Here is a 22845-nt window from a genome sequence, read left to right on the forward strand (position 1 = left end):
GCGCATTCAGTGAGTTACATGACGCTGGTACTTGGTATAGTGCCTGGTGTGGAGTAAGCACCTTTAGTTTGGAATTGCAGTCATGTTGCTGACCATAATTAGAATGATCCTTAGTAATTTACTTAGAAGTATATATTGGTAACGGAGAAGGCAATGGCAACCCACTCCAGTGTTCTTGCCTGGAAAATCCCATGGACGGAGGAGCCTGGTAGGCTGCAGTTCATGGGATCGTTGAGTCAGACATGACTGAGCAACTTCACTTTGACTTTTCACTTTCATGCATTGGAGAAGGAAATGGCAACCCACTCCAGTGTTCTTGCCTGGAGAATCCCAGGGACAGGGGAGCCTGGTGGGCTGCCGTCTATGGGGTCGCACGAGAGTCGGACACGACTGAAGTGACTTAGCAGCAGCAGCAGCAGCAGCAGCATATATTGGTAAAACTGATGGTATATTTGTTAACTATAAAAGCAAAGTTTAGTCTGTGTCCAGGGCCTGTTGTTCCATCTTCTCCATGAATGAGAAGAGGAAACTGAGGCCACTATTTCAATACACGTCTCAGAACACTCTTATGCACAATTTGGGAGAGAAAAGTAGAATACGTTTTTGTCTCTTGGAAAACAAGTAGCAACCAGTACATAGGACAATATATTTCTTAATCTATATAAAACAGTTGCCCTTTGTGTTCCCTGTCTGTCTCAAGGGAACTACTAAAGAACTCTGATGGATCAGGACCTCTGTCCTACAGATAACATGTGTCTTTTAGCTAAAGATCCACAATCCTTTACCCTCAAACAAGTCCCTACATGCTGACTGCCAAGAGACAGAGTTGAGGTTCATATACTCAGATCCCCCAGTTTTGGTAGATCTCACCCCTCTGACCCACACTCATGGCAGCCCTCCCTCGTTTTGGTTCATAAAGGATGGTTCAAGGACTCTATGCCCAGATTCTAACCCACACTTAAGAATCCTGGTCTTGAGTGAGGACAAGAGTTGTTTCCACATTTCTAATGCCAATAACATTAGACTGTTTCCTATAGACTGAAGGTTGACAGTCAAATCAATCATGAAAATAAACTCTGACTTCTAAGTTCAACACTAAAAATGAATAAATAAATAAGCATGTAGACGTCATCAGTGGTTGTGATTCCATGGACTGTAGCCCGCCAGGCTCCTCTGTCCATGGAATTTTCCGGGCAAGAATACTGGAGTGGGTTGCCATTTCCTTCTCCAGGGGATCTTCCCGACCCAGAGACTGAACCTGGGTCTCCCGTACTGCAAGCAGATTCTCTCCCATCTGAGCTACCAGGGAAGCATGTAGACGCATAGCTAAATGGGGTTTTAGATATAGGAAGATGTCAGTAACAGCAAAGATGGGACTCTGTTTAGAATCTGAATATGCGATCTATAGTCTATTCATCCCAGAAGCTCATCCTTGGGGAGCACAGCACAGATTCTAATAGTAAATGGGTACTCAAAGTCAGTTGTTATGCAACTATTTGATTGTACCAATCCTTTCATTCTGCCATTGATTTCTTGGTACAAAATGACCTACTAAAGGTCAGTAAGCTAGTCAGCTTCTATACTAGGTTTATATTACAGCTTTTTTGATTCTCAATCCAGTAATCTTTCTGATGCTTATTGTTGCTCCTTGCTTTCCCACATGATTTGACTATAGATAATATTTTAAAATCTTCCAGGATTTGTACCAATTTGCATCCAGGAATCTTTCTAAGTTCTGCTACCCAAAACTGAACTCTCTCTATTGCCCTTCCTTCATGACTGGTTACATTCTTGCTTTCTGCCTGCTTTCTTCTGTCTGACACATCACACCTCCCTTTATTACCTGTTTTATCCACCCAGTACTTTAGCATCAGTCCTCTTGGCTCAATGCTCAAAAGCCAAGCACCCTTTTACTTCTAAGCAGGCACAAAAATAACATCCTACACTTTCTAGCCCATTTCTTCCCCCAGAATTTAACTGCTTCATCATAGGATAAATAGGAAACTCAGAGCCCTAAAATTCAATACCAGCCTGAATGGTTCTGGTCAAATTCTTGGCCTTGTACCTAATGTCTGCATCCCATGGTGAACTCTGCTCGTTTCCACTAGAGTTGATTCCATGTCCATTGTCTCCTGACCTTGACTCGGTTCTGACTTCTGCTACTTCCTTGGCAACCTGTCCTCTCCAGAAGGGACATGGCTATCAGAGGAGCCCAAAAGCAGCTGGCACCTGACCCAGGCTCTTGGCAAATGCATTTTCTACTGGCCCACCACACTGGTGCACAAAGAAGCATCTTGGGAGGAGAATGAGGTGGCATTCACAAATGTAAATGTAAGTTATGTGAGTTTGGCAGGCCTTATGCTTCTAAAACACAGACTTCTGTGATAGAATTAGATAAAGTTTTATTTCAAACTTGCATAACTCAGCATTATGCCATGTAAGTCTTCATGCTTTTAATATCCTGCTAAATTTCACGGTCCAAAAAAATCAACAGATGCTGAAGAAAATTACGTTTATGTAAAAGAGCTTCAAATTCAATATGAAAATAATAAAAGAATGAAGATCTACTCAGGCAACTCAAAAAATCTGGGCAGAAGTTGGAAGTCCAGGAACTTCGCCCAGGCATACTAGCCACGACAGTGACCACGTAATACTGCCGCAGCCCTCCCCCACACAGACACCTCTTCCCCAGCACCACTCACTGTCTCCACAGCATTCTTCTTCACCCGTTTTCCAGTGATTTAAGTATGCATGGAGCTCTTCCCATCATGGCCGCAACTTTGATTTTTATCCACTCTCAGCAATTACATTTAAGAAAAAATATTTCAGAAACATAGCTATTCCGCTGCCAGCCATCTTACAAATCAATGCCATTGGATGCAAAGCAAACTTGTAGAGTATTCATGTCTCTATGGGGTTTGATACATAACAGAGCACTCCAAACTCAGTGTTTAGAACAACCACAGTCATCATTTTCTCCTTAAAGATACTGTGAGTTAATTGCCTCAGCTAAGCGGTTCCTCCACTCCACATGCTGTCAGCTGGGGCTGCTCTCCAGGGACTGGCCTGGGCTGGAATCCAAGATGGCTCACTCACACACCGCTGGAGGCTCAGCTGGGGTCTGTGACTGAGCACCTGGGTTCTCCTCCACAAGATCTCTTCATGTTTCTTGGGCTTCTTATAGAGTTCCAAGAGGTATCATTACACAGCATCACTTCCACCACATTCTGTCACCAAAATATATCAAGATGAACTCAATTCAAGGAGAAGGGGGAAAGGCTCTCTTTTCATGATCCATCACAGTACCAAATTCATCAGATCTATAGAGGAGAAATAAATCAAAGTTTTTATTGTTGGGGCACTAATTCCATTGTTTACAAAGCCGCTTCCCTCAGTAGATTCAATCCCACTAGAAACCAGAGGACCTGACTCCCTGCTTTTGGATCTTCTTCAAAGCAGGAAAAGAGTGAGAACTTATCAGATGCTCAGGTTGGATTCTAACTTCAAGGTGGCCTAGGGTGCCTTGGGACTATTTAAAGATCAGGGGGCTATGTAGGTTTGAAAATACCTGTGGTTTATAACCCTACCGGGGATTTACCTTTAACTATATAAATGTCAAAATAACATAAATAATTTTCCAACAGATTCTTCCAAATGAAAGAATTGTGAGTCACTTAGGTATAGTTGTTAAGAGAGAGAGGATTGATGTCTCTGTCAAAGGGTTAAAGTTAAACATGATTTCTAAATCCACCACTCATTGATATTGCTCTTATATTTTACTGGAATGATGACTAGAGAGGACAAGATTGTGGATTCAGTTCCCATGAGAAAGGTCAATCTCTGTTTTCACTATACCTCTAAGGCAAACTGGCCACAGTGAAAACCTGCACCTTGATTCAGAGAAGGCCATGGCACCCTACTCCAGCACTCTTGCCTGGAAAATCCCACAGACGGAGGAGCCTGGTGGGCTGCAGTCCGTGGGTCGCTGAGGGTCGGACACGACTGAGCGACTTCACTTTCACTTTTCACTTTCATGCATTGGAGAAGGAAATGGCAACCCACTCACAGTGTTCTTGCCTGGAGAATCCCAGGGGTAGGGGAGCCTGGTGGGCTGTCATCTATGGGGTCACACAGAGTAGGACACAATTGAAGTGACTTAGCAGCAGCAGCACCTTGATTTACCAATAGATCTGAAAGGAAGAGTGCAGATCAGTGTAACCCCTTCCTTGACCCTGAGAACACCTCAAACCACGGGGCCTTTCCTTGAATGCCACTTAACTTCTTCCTACTTCTCTTTATCCTAACCCCCCTTCCCCATTAAAAATAAAGAAAGGAATTAATCATTATTGAGCGCTTATTACACGTCACCCCGTACTACAATTTTTTTTCTTTTCTTTTTTATTAAACTAATATTGTGTCATTCAATCATTATCATACAGGATTTTGCACACTACCATCATTTAATAAATAGTTCTCATTTGACTTGCTGAGATAAGTTATGAGGCTGGTGACCAACCATGACGTTAGCAAAGTTTCACTGGATGAAAAATCTCACACATTTTTAGGGACAGCCTCCCTTGGTTCTCAAGTAAAGAAGCTGCATATCCTTGCCAGGCCTAGAGGTATATTATTTTTGGCTAATATTAGCATGGTATATGATATTAATTTACAAAATGTGGTAATAAAACTGTGAAGAAATAGAAGACATTTTCATAATTGTGCTTTAACCTACGTGAGATATTTCATCATGAAATATCTGAACAAAATGCCATTCAACCATGATTTGGAGATGTTGCTTATTGCAAGCATTTTACAAGCTAATTTTGGATGAACCTACTACTTTAGCAAATTTGCAGTTCTCAAAAATAGGAATTCCATCCAGAATGGAATGGCAATTTTCCCTCGGGGCATGAATGATCATTCTCATTTTGTTGAAATATTTCAATATGCTAAATTTAATCAAAGTGGTTTTAATTATCCCCTTCCTCTGCCCCCACTTCCAGTTCTGCCTTCACCCCTAAATCCCAGATTGTCTTTAGCTGAGTTTAATATTCACACATTTTTTTTTCTTCAGTTACTGCCAATTTAGTCTACCCTTGAGTTTCTGAGAAGTTGAGAAGGATTTTCAAATTAGGATGAATCATCTTTAGAAATCAAAATACATTTTAATGACAGGATGACTTACCCGGCCTTTGGAAAATTTCTTATATTAAAGAAATCTATTGATCAAGAAGACAGAATGGAAGCATTGAAAGGGTATTTATCCCCAATATCAGGATATAAGTCAAGATAACATGTGAAGAGAGAAAAGGATGAATAAAATATCAAATTATAGAAAGACTTGTTAGAGGTTATCACAAAAACAAGAAATTTGAACCTAATCTTATCTTGGATAAAACATTAACATTATTTGCTTACTTGAATCAAGCTTTTCTTCATAAAGAATTCTGTTGTCTCACTTTTGCGTTTAACAGTATCCTGTCCTCTAAACTAAACCATATATTCTGATTAATATGGATTTTATTTGCTAGGTTTATTATGTATTATTCCTAGGTGATTGCCAAGTGCATGAAGATATTAAATTTACCTCAAATATATGAATATTTTCTAAACAAAAAATATTGCACATGGTGTGTGTGTGTGTATGTATTTATAGTATATCTGAGCTTCTCAGGTGGCGCTAGTGGTAAAGAACCCACCTGCCAATGCAGCAGATGTAAGAGACACAGCTTCAATCACTGGGTCGGGAAGATCCCCTGGAGGAGGGCATGGTAACCCACTCCAGTATTCTTGCCTGGAGAATCCCATGAACAGAGAAGCCTGGCAGGCTACAGTCCATGGGGTTGCAAAGAGTCAGACATGACTGAAGCAACTTAGCACATAGTATATTTCCTGGTTAAGAGTGTTTGAGGGTTGTGTCTCCTTTAAGGGTCTTCCAGCTTTTAATTCAGTATTCTAAACATTCCAGAAAAGTTATCCAGCTGTCCACTCTATCTGTGTCTACAAAAGGTGCTGAATGTCATACCCTGTAACAAGGTGGAACTATCAAATAAGTGACTGAATCGCTATTCAAAGTTGTCTTGCCTCCCAGAATCTGACTTCTCCTGTCATATACTGACACAGGTACATGCCCTGCCACCTGACCGGTGATATTCAAAGTCAGTTAAATTTCCAAGTCCCTTTGCAAAATAGTGTACTTTGAACCCAGCCTATACAAACTGCACATGTGAGTCTACTGAATTTTCAATCAGTTCAGTTCAGTCACGCAGTCCTGTCTGACTCTTTGCAATGCCATGGACTGCAACATGCCAGGCCTCCCTATCCATCACCAAGTCCTGGAATTTACTCAAACTCATGTCCATTGAGTCAGTGATGCCATCCAACCATCTCATCTTCTGTTGTCCCCTTCTCCTCCTGCCTTCAATCTTTCCCAGCATCAGGGTCTTTTCAAATGAGTCAGCTCTTCGCATCAGGTGGCCAAAGTACTGGAGTTTCAGCTTCAACATCAGTCCTTGCAATGAATATTTAGGACCGATTTCCTTTAGTATGGACTGGTTGGATCTCCTTGCAGTCCAAGAGACTCCCAAGAGTCTTCTCCAACACCACAGTTCAAAAGCATCAGTTCTTCAGCACTCAGCTTTCTTTATAGTCCAACTCTCACATCCATACATGACTACTGGAAAAACCATAGCCTTGTCTAGACAGACCTTGGTTGACAAACTAATGCCTCTGCTTTTTAATAAGCCCCAAAAAATAAAGTCTATCACTGTTTCCCCATCTATTTGCCATGAAGTGATGGGACTAGATTCCATGATCTTTGTTTTCTGAATGTTGAGTTTTAAGCCAACTTTTTCACTCTCCTCTTTCACTTTCATCAAGAGGCTCTTTAGTTCTTCACTTTCTGCCATAAGGGTGGTGTCATCTGCATATCTGAGGTTATTGATATTTCTCCCAGCAATTGTGATTCCAACTTGTGCTTCATCCATCCCAGCGTTTCTCATGATGTATTCTGCATATAAGTTAAATAAGCAGAGTAACAATACACAGCCTTGACATACTCCTTTCCCTATTTGGAACCAGTCTGCTGTTCCATGTCCAGTTCTAGCTGTTGCTTCCTGACCAGCATACAGGTTTCTCAAGAGGCAGGTCAGGTGGTCTGGTATTCCCATCTTTCTGTTTGTGGTGATCCACACAGTGAAAGGCAGAAGTAGATGTTTTTCTGGAACTCTCTCAATTGATGACCCAATGACTGTTTGCCATTTGATCTCTGGTTCCTCTGCCTTTTCTAAAACCAGCTTGAACATCTGGAAGTTTGTGGTTCACATATTGTTGAAGCCTGGCTTGGAGAATTTTGAGCATTACTTTTCTAGCGTGTGAGATGAGTGCAATTTTATGGTAGTTTGATCATTCTTTGGCATTGCCTTTCTTTGGGATTGGAATGAAAACTGATCTTTTCCAGTCCTGTGGCCACTGCTGAGTTTTCCAAATTTGCTGGCATGTTGAATGCAGCACTTTCACAGCATCATCTTTGAGGATTTGAAATAGCTCAACTGGAATTCCATCACCTCCATTAGCTTTGTTCGTAGTGATGCTTCCTAAGGCCCACTTGACTTCGCATTCCAGGATGTCTGGCTCTAGGTGAGTGATCACCCCATCGTGAATATCTGGGTCATGAATATCTTTTTTGTATAGTTCTTCTGTGTATTCTTGCCACCTCTTCTTAATATCTTCTGCTTCTGTTAGGTCCATACCATTTCTGTCCTTTACTGAGCCCATCTTCACATGAAATGTTTACTTGATATCTCTAATTTTCTGGAAGAGATCTCTAAGTGTTTTCCATTCTATTGTTTTCCTCTATTTCTCTGCATTGATCACTGAGGAAGGCTTTCTTATCTCTCCTTGCTATTCTTTGAAACTGCATTCAAATGGATATATCTTTCCTTTTCTCCTTTGCCTTCCACATCTTTTCTATTCACAGTTCTTTGTAAGGCCTCCTCAGACAACCATTTTGTTTTTTTGTATTTCTTTTGCTTGGGGATAGTCTTGATCCCTGTCTCCTGTACAATGTCATGAACCTCCATCCATAGTTCATCAGGCACTCTATCAGATCTAGGCCCTTAAATCTATTTCTCACTGCCACTGTATAATCAGAAGGGATTTGATTTAGGTCATACCTGAATGGTCTAGTGGTTTTCCCTACTTTCTTCAATTTAAGTCTGAATTTGGCAATAAGGAGCTCATGGTCTTTGCCACAGTCAGCTCCTGGTGTTGTTTTGCTGTATAGAGCATCTGCATTTTTGGCTGCAAAGAATATAATCAATCTGATTTCGGTGTTGACTATCTGGTGATGTCCATGTATAGAGTCTTCTCTTGTGTTGTTGGAAGAGGGTGTTTGCTGTGACCAGTGCATTCCTTTGGCAAAACTCTCTTAACCTTTGCCCTGCTTCATTCTGTACTCCAAGGCCAAATTTGCCTGTTATTCCAGGTGTTTCTTGACTCCCTACTTTTGCATTCCAGTCCCTGATAATGAAAAGGACATCTTTTTTGGGTATTAGTTCTAGAAGGTCTTGTAGGTCTTCAAAGAACCATTCCACTTCAGTTTCTTCAGCCTTACTGGTCAGGGCATAGAGTTGGATTACTGTGATGTTGAATGGTTTGCCTTGAAATGAACAGAGATCATTCTGTCATTTTTGAGTTGCATCCAAGTATTGCATTTTGGACTCTTTTGTTGACTATGATGGCTACTCCATTTCTTCTAAGGGATTCTTGCCCACAGTAGTAGATATAATGGTCATCTGAGTTAAATTCACCCAATTCCAGTCCATTTTAGTTCGCTGATTCCTAAAATGTCAACGTTCACTCTTGCCATCTTCTGTTTGATCACCTCCAATTTGCCTTGATTCATGGACCTAATGTTCCAGGATCCTATTCAATATTGCTCTTTACAGCATCAGACCTTGCTTCCATCACCAATCGTATCCAAAACTGGGTGTTGTTTTTGCTTTCTCTCTGTGTCTTCATTCTTTTTGGAGTTATTTCTCCACTCTTCTCCAGTAGCATATTGGGCACCTACCGACCTGGGGTATTCAATTATCAGTGTCCTATCTTTTTGCCTTTTCATACTGTTCATGGGGTTCTCAAGGCAAGAATACTGAAGTGGTTTGCCATTCTGTCCTCCAGTGGACCACATTTTGTCAGAACTCTCCACCATGACCTGTCCATCTTGGGTGGCCCTACACAGCATGGCTCATAGTTTCATTAAGTTAGACAAGGCTGTGATCCATGTGATTAGATCTTCATTACCTTCACCTATAGTTTAAGTGAAGTGAGTGAAGTTGCTCAGTTGTGTCCGACTCTTTGCAATGCCATGGAGTGCAAGAGTACTGGAGTGGGTTGCCATTTCCTTCTCCAGGGGATGTTCCCAACCTAGGGATTGAACCTGTGTCTCCCACATTGTTTGCACACTTTATCAGTCTGAGCTAACAAGGAAGCCTCTAGTTTGGCCCTAGGTAAATAGCAGGGAGGGAACACAACTCCATCCATCAACATAAAATTGGATTAAAGATTTACTGAGCATGGCCCCACCCATCAAAACAAGACCCAGTTTCCCCCTCAGTCAGTCTCGCCCATCAGGAAGCTTCCTAAAGCCTCTTGTCCTTCTCTATCAGAGGGCAGACAGACTGAAAACCACAATCACAGAAATTTGAAATGGTATGTTATAATACAATATCTTGCAATGGTGAAACAATGTTCAAGGTAGTGCTTAATAAGTGTTTTCAGTCCTTTAACTTGAATCTTATTTCTGAAAGTTCAGAATTGAAATCCATCATCTAAGAATTACGGGGAACTTCATAGATGTCTACACAGTAACTACAACTCAGTCCTTGAGGCCTCCTAAAAATAGGTATTTAGGTGCCAGGAGTAGCTCATGCAGGCATTCTGTGATGACTCTAACCAGGCCAAAGAATGCCTACATTTGTCCTCAATCTATTTTTAGAAACCAATTGTCAAAACGGCCCACAACGTGTGGATCTGCCAGTGAACTCTGCAAACAGATGTTGCTTTATTTCTCTATCTTGACAAATATGTCAAGTACCATGTGCTAGCTACCAGAGAGATTACATAGAAGTAATAAGAAATAGGTTAGCCTACCCTTAGCTTGGTGTTCAAAATGAATCAACTTTTCAGAGCATCCCATTTACTCCATTCTTCATATCACATTGCCTCTACTTCTTCGTGGAAAATTTGTGGTCAAGATTTAAAGGCAGCCCTAGAGAAGATTAACGAGCTCACATGAAAATGAGTCCATTGCCATGTCTATTACCAATTTTTCTCCACTATCTATCCCTATAATGTACAATGGAACCCTGTAGACGGTCTCTTCTACTCTCTTACCTTCTGCCTTTGATTTGCCATGTACCGACATTTCATTTGTATAACAGGCTGAAGGGATGTATGGTTTTATGAATGGCTGCCACATTTCTTCTCAGCAGAGTTCTACTCTGTTTCAACAGGCAGAGCAGCTCTCTTTTATTGATGGGGTCAAAATAGGCACATCACCAAAGAGGTGAAATACGTGTGGTACAAGCTTTAGATTAATCTCATTTTTAATCAGTTCCCATACTCCAAGGGGAAGATGGTCTCTGAAGCCAGCTCATGGCTCCAGTAGGATCTCTACCTGTCCCATAAAAAGCTCCCAGATGATGGTCTAAAAAGCTTTATAAACAGATCCCCAGGTCCCCAGAAAAACAATGTGAAATCATCTATACAAGATACTAGGTTATAACAAAACAAAAGATAGTACAAAAAAATATATTCTCCAGTGTTTTCTAATGTCTGACAGGAAATCATAAATGACCACTATTTTTGATAGTTAGTAGACTTGGATTTCCATATCCTAACAGAAACAAATCTCTTAGTTATGTTTATACACTGAAAGAGGTAATGCAAAAGACAGTGTTTTCCTGAAATCTTATATATCACCAGTAAGGCTAAAATCAGATATCTTTTCATTCCCTCTCTTCAATTGTATTCAGGATTGCAAAAACATTTAAGCTGCAGATAAAAGAGAATAGATAAGTATTTTGCAGCATAACAATAAACTGCCTAGTAAGTATGATCTCATAAGCAGTATAAAATTTCTATAAGCTGGTATACGAGTTACATGTGGTTCAAAGACAGTCCTTCATTTTCCCCCAATCTGGTTTTAACCTGCTGTTCAAAGGCCATAAACTCTCAAAGGGAAGTCCTCTGTAATTTTATACGGAATTTGATGACTTCGAGGCCCATGGCAGGAATTATGGAGAGAGAGTTTTCTCAACTCTAAAGCTCTGATAGAGACTAAAGCTCATTATCTGAATCTTTGACTAGTTCATTTTACAAAGCCACAAAAGAGCATAAGCTTTCTTAACTCCTTCAGTTTCATTCTTTGGGTAATATATTCTATTCACATTCCTAGAAACGTGTGTTAGAGGCAACTGGATAGAGGGGAAGAAAGGCTAAGTGTGCCCAGAATATTGGAAGGACCTATAGTGGGAAATCAGAAGTTAGAAGACTGGCCTAGTTTTTCTTGAAGACAATCCTTCAAGCTTTCCCAGGAAATAAAAGGCTTCTAGTGAGAAGAAACAATAGACCTGAACAGCAGGAGTGTTTGGGATGGGAGCCAGAGAGCAAGAGTCACTAACAGAGAGTGGTAATTCGGAATGAATTGCTGTTTTGTGTTGTGAAGCACCAGGACACAGCTGGTGTACTGGCTAACCTGAGGATTTGTAGTGACTGCATTGAAATGGTAATGAAGTTTTTATTTTATGATTGCAGATGTTTGTGGATTATTGTTATTAAGCTTATTAGTGTAACAGTACAAATATGAGATTTTTATTTACTTGGTCTCTTATTTATGGGCGCTTTGTTAAAGTCTTTTTAACTGAAGTCAAAGAAACAAAAGCCATGCAATAACCATAATGTGCTGAACCATCAGGCAGGCCCTGCCACGTGTGCGGTGCACTCAGCCTAGGATTCTGCTACGCTGGAGACAAAGCTCGATGTTCCCATTGTAGTTGTGCCTTGGGTCATGTTGTCACGTAATCTGCTCATAGGTAAAGCAATCAACCAGGATATTAACCGTGGTTACTATCACTAATTCTGGAGTTGAATTCCCTAGTCCTACTCTGCCACTGGCAAGTGTGTCACATTAGGCACTTAACTAACTTCCACGTGCCTTAGTTTCCTCCTCTGTGAAGTGAGGTTTAAAACAAAATCTTACCTTTTTCATTAAGTCATTGTGAGGATTAAATGACATTATATGAATAGAGCATTTATCAATTAATAACTATTTATCAATTAGCAATTTTTTTCAAGTAGTCATGTACGGATGTGAGAGTTGGACCCTAAAGAAGGCTGAGCACTGAAGAATTGATACTTTCAAACTGTGGTGCTGGAGAAGACTCTTTAGAGTCCTTTGGACTGCAAAGAGATCAAACCAGTCAATCCTAATGAAAATCAGTCCTGAATATTCATTGGAAGGACTGATGCTAAAGCTGAAGCTCCAATACTTTAGCCACATGATACAAAGAGACCCTGATGCTGGGAAAGATTGAGGGCAGGAGGAGAAGGGGATAACAGAAGATAAGATAGTTGGATGGCACCACCAACTCAATGGGCATGAGTTTGAGCAAGCTCCAGGAGATAGTGAAGGACAGGGAAGCCTGGCGTGCTGCAGTCCGTGGGGTCATAAAGAGTCAGACACAACTTCATGACTGAAAAACAAATTAGATGTTCCCAAAAAGATATTTTGATATAGAAGAACACATAAAACTTTTATTCAAAAGCTTCGAGACAGAGAATTGTGTTGGAAACTCTACTATGTTTCAGAGTGATCTGTTTAATTAAACAATTCAAAGAAGTTACACATATGATGCTAATATGGATAACTAGCTTTCAAGCAATATTATAAATAATATTTAGTTGTTAGGTTTTTGTTAGGCATACTAGGATCTCTTTTGATGATTCAGAAACTGTTAAAGAATCTTCAAATTTCTCAAGATATTGTCACCAGAGAACATTGAACAGTGTCATGGAATAGACTGAACAGTGTTCATGGTTCCAGCTATAAAAATTCCAGGTGGTTTCCCTTCATTATAGTGCTCTTCCTACCTAACTATAAAGACACAGTAAATATATAGGAAAAGTAACGAGTGTCTCCAAGGAATTCAGTTTCTAACTTGCTGAAATAATTTCCTTAGGTTAGAAATATCAAAATACCTCAAAATATTCCATATATAAAAATAGAGTCATTACCATTATGCACTTCAAAATTAAAATGATTACTAGTTGACCAATTAAAGAGAAGCTTCTTTCATATTGACTATTCAGCAATTCCTACCAGTGTCAAGATATGATGTTTATGATTTAGAGCCAATTTGAGACACTAATGAAGAATCCTGTGATTCACAGTTGAATATATCTGCAGTCTAGTCATAAATTTACAGTAAAGTTGACAACTGATGAAAGTTTTCAAATGGGCATATCTTCTGTAGTTGTTTTCTTTGTTTAACAATGCAATTAAAATAGGTTCATGGTTGGAGATTATAGAGTAATATAAGAATAACAGCTTAAGATTTTTTCAAGGTTCCACTTTAAATACTGTAGTGTGTAGTTATTAAACTGTCACCTCCCTGATGGCTCACTGGTTAAGATCTCACCTGCAACGCAGGAGACGCAGGAGACACGGGTTTGATCCCTGGGTCAGGAAGATCCCCTGGAGGAGAGAATGGCAACTCACTCCAGTATTCTTGCCTGAAAAATCCCATCAGAGGCTCCTGGCAGGCTACAGTCCACGGGATCAAAAAGAATTGGGCTTGACAGCACACACACAACAACAACAAATGATTACCTTAATGTGTTGATAACCTACTTTGTTAAACCAAGGTGTTTCCAAATGATGTTGGAAGCAATGAGAAAACACTGTATAGATTATTAAGCAGTATTTTGGGGATGTGAGACTGTTAGGGAATTGGTAAGCAATTGCTGAGTTCACAAGCACATTCATTCCTCTGAGGGACAGCTTCCATCAGGAACTGTCATAGTATCAGCATGCAGCAATACCATAGGCTGTCATCAAGAAGATTTTTATGCAAAAACAAGGTCTTCAGAAATTATATTTTATATCTCATAATTATAAATTCATTGCTCCTGGTATAAATACTTCTCAATTAAAAAATAATTCACTTAAGTTCTATTCTCTATGGCAATTTTTTCCAAAGTGGAATGTGTAACTTTAGGTGTTGGAGAAGGCTCTTGAGAGTCCCTTGGACTGCAAGGAGATCCAACCAGTCCATTCTAAAGGAGATCAGTCCTGGGTGTTCTTTGGAAGGAATGATGCTAAATGATGCTCCAGTACTTTGGCCACCTTATGCGAAGAGTTGACTCATTAGAAAAGACCCTGATGCTGGGAGGGATTAGGGGCAGGACGAGAAGGGGATGACAGAGGATGAGATGGGTGGATGGCATCACCGACTCGATGGACATGAGTTTGAGTGAACTCCGGGAGTTGGTGGTGGACAGGGAGGCCTGGCGTTCTGCAATTCATGGGGTCGCAAAGAGTCGGACACGACTGAGTGACTGAACTGAACTGAACTGAACCTGGAGCTGCACAGAGACAGACTTCATGAGAACAAAGCTAACCCAGAGAAGAGCTGAGCCAAGGGATGGAAAGAGACAGACACTGGTGACATCATTTGAGGCCTCCAGATTCAACCATGTCTATGATTCAACCTTGGTTCTATGAGCCAATAAGTTCCCAGTATGGCTTATGCCTATCAAAGCTGGACCTCTGTAACTTAAAAACTAACAGTATCCTGACTAATACAAGGGTCAAAAGTTTTTGGAAGATGCTTCAGATATATCCGTTTCTAGCAGATTCACAATGTGCACTGATGTATCGAAAGATATGAGAAAACCTGGTATAAAGAAACTCATTTATCTTTGTTAACCTACTGTTTCTAAACCTGGCTGTCAGTAAAACCCCTTTTTACCCAACAGAATATCTCTTGTGGCTCAGCTGGTAAAGAATCTGCCTGCAATGCAGGAGACTTGGGTTTGATTCCTGGGTTTGGAAGATCCCCTGGAGAAGGGAAAGACTACCCACTCCAGTATTCTGGCCTGGAGAATTCCATAGACTGTATAGTCCATGGGGTTACAAAGAGTTGGACACAACTGAGTGACTTTCACACTTCACTATGAATTCCACTGAGTACATTTTGGTAGATGATGCTCTCCTAGGGCAAAAAGGAAAGAGAATTGTCAAAACTGTATAGGGACTACTTTGACCTCAGCAGTACTCCAGAGATGCATTGAAAAGAAATCCACTCAGTGAAAGAGCCTCTTTATAGATGAGCAAGTCTCAGTGGGTGGCACCAGGGTGGAGATATGGAGACCTCCATCATCTCTTTAAATGGCACATCATGAGGTACTCACTGTGACTGCTGGTCCTTCCTCTGCCATTTGCCAACATTTTGGTAAATTCCACTTCATTTCCAGAATGAAGTGGAAATGAACCTGTAAGATGAGTCATGCTAGGCCATTTGGAACTTCTTTATTTAAAGTGGCAACGATCCTCATTTTCCAGGTTTCCATCACAGTTCCCAACCCTGCACTTGCCAGCTTCAACTTCTGAAATGAGTCTCAGCTCTCTTAACTTCTGCCAGGTAATGACCATCTTTTCCACAACCCCATTCAAATCTGAAGACCTGAGAACCAGAAGAGCTGACGGTGTAAGTTTTCTAGTTCAAGTACAGAAGAAAGCAAGTGTCTCAGCTTGAAAATAGAGAATTCTCCAGTACCCTCCCTCTTGTTCTACTCAGGCCTCTGAGGAATTGGACAAAACCCATTCACATTGAGGAACACAGTCTGCTTTGCTCAGTCTATTGACTCAAGCTAATCTCATTCAGAAACCCTCACAGACGTACCTAGAATAATGTTTAACCAAATATCTGAACATGAATCAAGGCAAATTGGAGGTGATCAAACAGGAGATGGCAAGAGTGAACGTTGACATTTTAGGAATCAGTGAATTAAAGTGGACTGGAATGGGTGAATTTAACTCAGATGATCATTGTATCTACTACTGTGGGCAAGAATCCCTTAGAAGAAATGGAGTAGCCATCATAGTCAACAAAAGAGTCCAAAATGCAGTACTTGTATGCAGTCTCAAAAACAACAGAATGATCTCTGTTCATTTCTAAGGCAAACCATTCAATATCACAGTAATCCAAGTCTATGCCCTGACCCGTAAGGCTGAAGAAACTGAAGTGGAATAGTTCTCTGAAGACCTACAAGACCTTCTAGAACTAATACCCAAAAAAGATGTCCTTTTCATTATCAGGGACTGGAATGCAAAAGTAGGGAGTCAAGAAACACCTGGAGTAACAGGCAAATTTGGCCTTGGAGTACAGAATGAAGCAGGGCAAAGGCTAAGAGAGTTTTGCCAAAGGAATGCACTGGTCACAGCAAACACCCTCTTCCAACAACACAAGAGAAAACTCTACCCATGGACATCACCAGATGGTCAACACCGAAATCAGATTGATTATACTCTTTGCAGCCAAAGATGGAGAAGTTCTATACAGTCAGCAAAAATAAGACCAGGAGCTGACTGTGGCTCAGATCATGAACTCCTTATTGCCAAATTCAGACTTAAATTGAAGAAAGTAGGGAAAACCACTAGACCATTCAGGTAAGACCTAAGTCAAATCCCTTACGATTATACAGTGGAAGTGACAAATAGATTCAAGGGATTAGATCTGATAGAGTATCTGAAGAACTGTGGATGGAGGTTCATGACATTGTACAGGAGGCAGGGATAAAGACCATTCCCAAGGAAAAGAAATGCAAAAAGGCAAAATGGTTGTCTGAGGAGGCCTTACAAATAGCTGTGAATAGAAGAGAAGCGAAAGGCAAAGGAGAAAAGGAAAGATATACCCATTTGAATGCAGAGTTCCAAAAGAATAACAAGGAGAGAGAAGAAAGTCTTCCTCAGCGATCAATGCAAAGAAATAGAGGAAGACAATAGAATGGGAAAGACTAGAGATCTCTTCAAGAAAATTAGAGATACCAAGGGAACATTTCATGCAAAGATAAGCTCAATAAAGGACAGAAATCGTATTGACTGTGTGGATCACAATAAACTGTGGAAAATTCTGAAAGAGATGGGAATACCAGACCACCTGACCTGCCTCTTGAGAAATTTGTATGCAGGTCAGGAAGCAATAGTTAGAACTGGACATGGAACAACAGACTGGTTCCAAATAGGAAAAGGAGTTCGTCAAGGCTGTATACTGTCATCCTGCTTATTTAACTTATGTGCAGAGTACATCATGAGAAACACTGGACTGGAAGAAACACAAGCTGGAATCAAGATTGCCGGGAGAAATATCAATAACCTCAGATATGCAGATGACACCACCCTTATGGCAGAAAGTGAAGAGGAACTCAAAAGCCTCTTGATGAAAGTGAAAGTGGAGAGTGAAAAGGTTGGCTTAAAGCTCAACATTCAGAAAACGAAGATCATGGCATCTGGTACCATCACTTCATGGGAAATAGATGGGGAAACAGGGGAAACAGTGGAAACAGTGTCGGACTTTATTTTTCTGGGCTTCACAATCACTGCAGATGGTGACTGCAGCCATGAAATTAAAAGACATTTACTCCTTGGAAGGAAAGTTATGACCAACCTAGATAGCATATTGAAAAGCAGAGACATTACTTTGCCAACAAAGGTCCGTCTAGTCAAGGCTATGGTTTTTCCTGTGGTCATGTATGGATGTGAGAGTTGGACTGTGAAGAAGGCTGAGCGCCGAAGAATTGATGCTTTTGAACTGTGGTGTTGGAGAAGACTCTTGAGAGTCCCTTGGACTGCAAGGAGATCCAACCAGTCCATTCTGAAGGAGATCAGCCCTGGGATTTCTTTGGAAGGAATGATGCTAAAGCTGAAACTCCAGTACTTTGGCTACCTCATGCGAAGAGTTGACTCATTGGAAAAGACCCTGATGCTGGGAGGGATTGGGGGCAGGAGGAGAAAGGGACAACAGAGGATGAGATGGCTGGATGGCATCACTAACTCGATGGACGTTAGTCTGAGTGAACTCCGGGAGTTGGTGATGGACAGGGAGGCCTGGCGTGCTGCGATTCATGGGGTTGCAAAGAGTCAGACATGACTGAGCGACTGAACTGAACTGAACTGAACAGAAGCAGAAGAGGTGGCAAGAATACACAGAAGAACTATACAAAAAAAGATCTTCATGACCCAGATACTCACAATGGGGTGATCCTTTACCTAGAGCCAGATATGCTGGAATGTGAAGTCAAGTGGACCTTAGGAAGCATCACTATGAACAAAGCTAATGGAGGTGATGGAATTCCAGTTGAGCTATTTCAAATCCTGAAAGATGATGCTGTGATAGTGCTGCCCTCAATATGCCAACAAATGTGGAAAACTCAGCACAGGACTGGAAAAGGTCAGTTTTCATTCCAATCCCAAAGAAAGGCAATGCCAAAGAATGCTCAAGCTACCAGACAATTGCACTCATCTCTCATGCTGGTAAAGTAATGCTCAAAATTCTCCAAGTCAGGCTTCAACAGTACATGAACTGTGAACTTCCAGATGTTCAAGCTGGATTAGAAAATACAGAGGAACCAGAGATCAAATGGCCAACATGAGTTGGATCATTGAAAAAGCAAGAGGGTTCCAGAAAAACATCTACTTCTGCATTATTGACTACAGCAAAGCCTTTGACTGTGTGGATCACAACACACTGTGGAAAATTCTTTAAGAGATGAAAATACCAGACCACCTGACCTGCCTCTGGAGAAGTCTGTATGCAAATCAGGAAGCAACAGTTAGAACTGGTCATGGATCAACAGACTGGTTTCAAATAGGGAAAGGAAAATGTCAAGGTTGTATATTGTCACCCTGCTTATTTAACTTATATGCAGAGTACATCTTGATAAACCCTGGGCTGGATGAAGCAGAAGCTGGAATCACAATTGCCGGGAGAAATATCAATAACCTCAGATATGCAGATGACACCACCCTTATGGCAGAAAGTGAAGAAGAACTAAAGAGCCTCTTGATGACAGTGAAAGAGGAGAGTGAAAAAGTTGGCTTAAAGCTCAACATTCAGAAAACAAAGATCATGGCATCTGGTCCCATCGCTTCATGGGAAATAGATGGGGAAACAGTGGAAACAGTGTCAGACTTAATTTTTTTGGTCTCCAAAATCACTGCAGATGGTGATTGCAGCCACGAAATTAAAAGATGCTTATTCCTTGCAAGAAAAGCTTTGACCAACCTAGACAGCATATTTAAAAGCAGAAACATTACTTTACCAGCAAAGTTCTGTCTAGTCAAAGCTATGGATTTTCCACCTTGCAGTGCATGGGTTGCAGGTTCGATCCCTTCACGGGGAACTAAAACCCCACATGCCGCAGAGCAACTAAGCCCACACAAGGCAAGTAGAGAATCTATGCACCGCAATAAAAGGTCCCACATGATGCATCGAAGATCTGCATGCCATGCCTCAGTCTCAAAGCAGCCAAATAAATATTTTTAAAAAATTTTATTAAAGTAAAAATCATATTCACAGGAGCTTCAGATACTTTTACGAAATTTGCAGTGTCCCTGTCCCACATCCCTATTCAACATAATCGGCACTAAATATATGACTCTAATTTTAAAATGATATATAATTTACTTAGTACTTGTACTTTTTCGAGGTAAAAACCCTTCAATAATTTCTTATTTGTTTGCATCCCGAGAGTAAGAATAAGAACACTAGACATTTACATAATCTAAATTTGAGAACTCTTCAATAATTCCCCATTCAATTCATTTTATCTTTAGATAAAAGGTGAATCAATGTTAAGTGTTTTAATCAGCTGTTCAGAAAGGCATCATATGACTCATCTTCTGAGTGACATAGAAAATAAATATTTGGCTGGCATTTATAGTCCTGAAGATTGTTATTTAAGAGCCGTATGCAGTTCATTCTTTGGGTTTTCAATAAATGCTTGCTGCCTGATTGATTTTGAGGGGAAGAAATGTTCTCTTACTAGTGAGAAATTCTACAATTTGTTGTCACAAAATTTGTGTTCTGCTTTTTATTCCCTTTTTTTCTGAAAAGCCTCCTTATATTTGCTAGTACCAGCAATAGAAGCAACACAAGTTCAGGTCTGGAAATATGAGTCCTTAAGATGCACATTAAAAAAAAGTGTTACAAATGGCATGTGGTGTGAGTGTATGATAGAGAGTCAAAATTAGTGAAACAATACTAGTCAAAAATTCACTACACCCCCTAAAACCTGGAGAATCTAGGGCATATAGCTCCTAATTAATAAATGTATTCTTGTGGCAACAGTCACCTGAATGATTTTTACTAATCTGCAATTTATGGGTGGTAGTGAAATGTCAGAAGATGATCAGCACTTCCTTAGGCTCAATAAAGAAATCCAATTTGAAGTATCCTTAAAGACACAAGTCTTACTCAAAAGTGGCAGTTATTCATGGGCTTTGTTAGACTCTGGGTGGTTTTTTAAGACATAAACATCTTGGTAGATGTTGCAGGAGATCTCTGTTTCTAAGCAAGGTTTCCACATTGTTGATCCTTGGCTTTTTATCTCTTCTAATCCAAGAACCAATTTACTTTCTTTTTTCCTCCTCTGTCTCCTCTCCCTTCTCTTGCCCTTCCCCACCGCCCGCCCCCCACCCCAATCTCTCACACTCCTCCTTCTCTTCTCTCCACAAGAATTTCTTCAGTCTCCACAGTAGATCCATGTTGAATCTTAAAGACACAATGATGAATACTATAGTGTCCCTAAATTTAAGATGCTTATGCTATGCTAAGCTAAGTCACTTCAGTCGTGTCCGACTCTGTGTGACCCCGTAGACGGCAACCCACCAGGCTCCCCCGTCCCTGGGATTCTCCAGGCAAGAACACTGGAGTGGGTTGCATTTCCTTCTCCAATGCATGAAAGTGAAAAGTAAAAGTGAAGTCGCTCAGTCATGTCTGACTCCTAGCGACCCCATGGACTGCAGCCTACCAGGCTCCTCTGTCCATGGGATTTTCCAGACAAGAGTACTGGAGTGGGGTGATAGAATGTCTTAAACACAGCATAAAAAGAGATGGAATTCAGAGTGTAAGTCACTGATTACCTAGGCAAATTAAAGCAGGTTATAAAATTTATCAGAATGGAAAAAAATTCAAGTTTCAGTGATAGCAAAAAGTAAAGAAATTTATTCTAAAGTTGAAATTATATATGTTCAAATAAATTGAGGCTGATCAATGTCAATCACTTATTGAAACTGCTCAATTTCTAAGGCTTGACTATTTTATAATGGGAGAAAATCATAAAGCATGTATTCATAATACCCAAATTCCTGATATATGTTATATTTGACTATCAGAAATACTTTATTATTTAAAATATAGCAAAGAATTTTACTACTACTTTGAATGTGTAACCTTATTTGAGTAACATTCATTTTTTAAAACTAAAATGTATGAATTTATAACTATGCTTTTATTATATATTCAAGAAATTTTTTCCCGTGGTTAGTTTATTTAACAAATATTTATTGAATATCTCCTATCTGCCAAGCACTGTGTCTGCAATAAAATTAATAAAAAGACATGGTCTCAGTCCTCATAAGACTTGTATACTGGTAAATAGTCTCAAATAGTGTAATATAAATCATTGGCAAAATAGAGTTCCCTTCAGAAAAAAAATGCATTTTATAACAAACTTGGCTGAAATGCAAATATCCCAGTAAATAGGGCATGACTGCCTCTGCTGTTTTAGAACCGCAGTTCTGAAACCACAAAACACAGGCTTACAGTGAAATGGACTCAGTGCAAATCCAGCTCTGTACCTTCTTGAATCTCTGACTCCATCTTTAGAAACAGAATAATAATCTCAACTTCACAGGCCTATTATGAAAATTACATGGCACGTGTACAAGGATGATCTGATACCCAAAAAGTGGTAGCTCACGATACAGCTGCTACTTCTGCTTGTGTTTTGTTTTGTAACCAAACCAGAAGATTGAATTGAGGTCAAATAAAACCTCAGTTCTTGCAAAGTGGTATGTCCTGGTATATTTGTGTGCTTATGATTGACTGAGGGATATCTGGATTTTTTTTTAATTTAAATACCTTTGTTTGTTAAGTCTTTCTAAGCTGTAAGAACCATTAGTCTTTAATACATTTAAGTATAGTCTGAGAATAATGTGGTATTTTCACGTATAAGAAACTCTGGACCCTAAATTAAAGGATGCTGGATTAGTAATACTTGAACCTATGACTTCTGGTGTGTTTGTGTGTGTGTAATGGTGTGTGTGTATAAGGGTGTGTGTGTGTTTGAGGACCTCTCAGTGCCTCTGTGCCTGGATCATTATGATGAATTAATGGATTAGTAACAAAAATGTTGATACAGCAAGAGTCAAGCTGAAAATGAATTCTCAGGAACATACTCTGATATCTGTAATTGTTTTTAGAACAAATAGGAAGTGTTCCATGCATCTGTTGATGATAGTAAAATCCCTTATTTTACTTCTTCCCATTCATCAAAGACATCATCAGTTCAGTTCAGTTCAGTTGCTCAGTTGTGTCCAACTCTTTGTGACCCCATGAATTGCAGCACGCCAGGCCTCCCTGTCCATCACCAACTCCCGGAGTTCACTCAGACTCACGTTCATCAAGTCGGTGATGCCATCCAGCCATCTCATTCTCTGTCGTCCCCTTTTCCTCCTGCCCCCAACGCCTCCCAGCATCAAAGTCTTTTCCAATGAGTCAA

At 40.3% G+C, this 22845-nt stretch overlaps 1 long non-coding RNA gene across 1 annotated transcript in view; it reads right to left on the reverse strand.

Annotated features, from left to right (window-relative positions):
• Positions 1 to 2431: 2431 nt before the first annotated feature.
• The window catches only part of LOC129641764 (uncharacterized), a 67233-nt gene continuing 46819 nt past the window's right edge, over positions 2432 to 22845 (reverse strand). The window contains exons 2-4 of the long non-coding RNA XR_008709419.1: positions 10153 to 10270; positions 4067 to 4190; positions 2432 to 3320 (exon numbers count right to left, since the gene is read on the reverse strand). This is a non-coding gene — a long non-coding RNA (uncharacterized LOC129641764). The remainder of the gene's footprint in view (positions 3321 to 4066; positions 4191 to 10152; positions 10271 to 22845) is intronic.

Source organism: Bubalus kerabau, chromosome 1, assembly GCF_029407905.1.
Source record: "Bubalus kerabau isolate K-KA32 ecotype Philippines breed swamp buffalo chromosome 1, PCC_UOA_SB_1v2, whole genome shotgun sequence".
Lineage (NCBI taxonomy): Eukaryota > Metazoa > Chordata > Mammalia > Artiodactyla > Bovidae > Bubalus > Bubalus kerabau.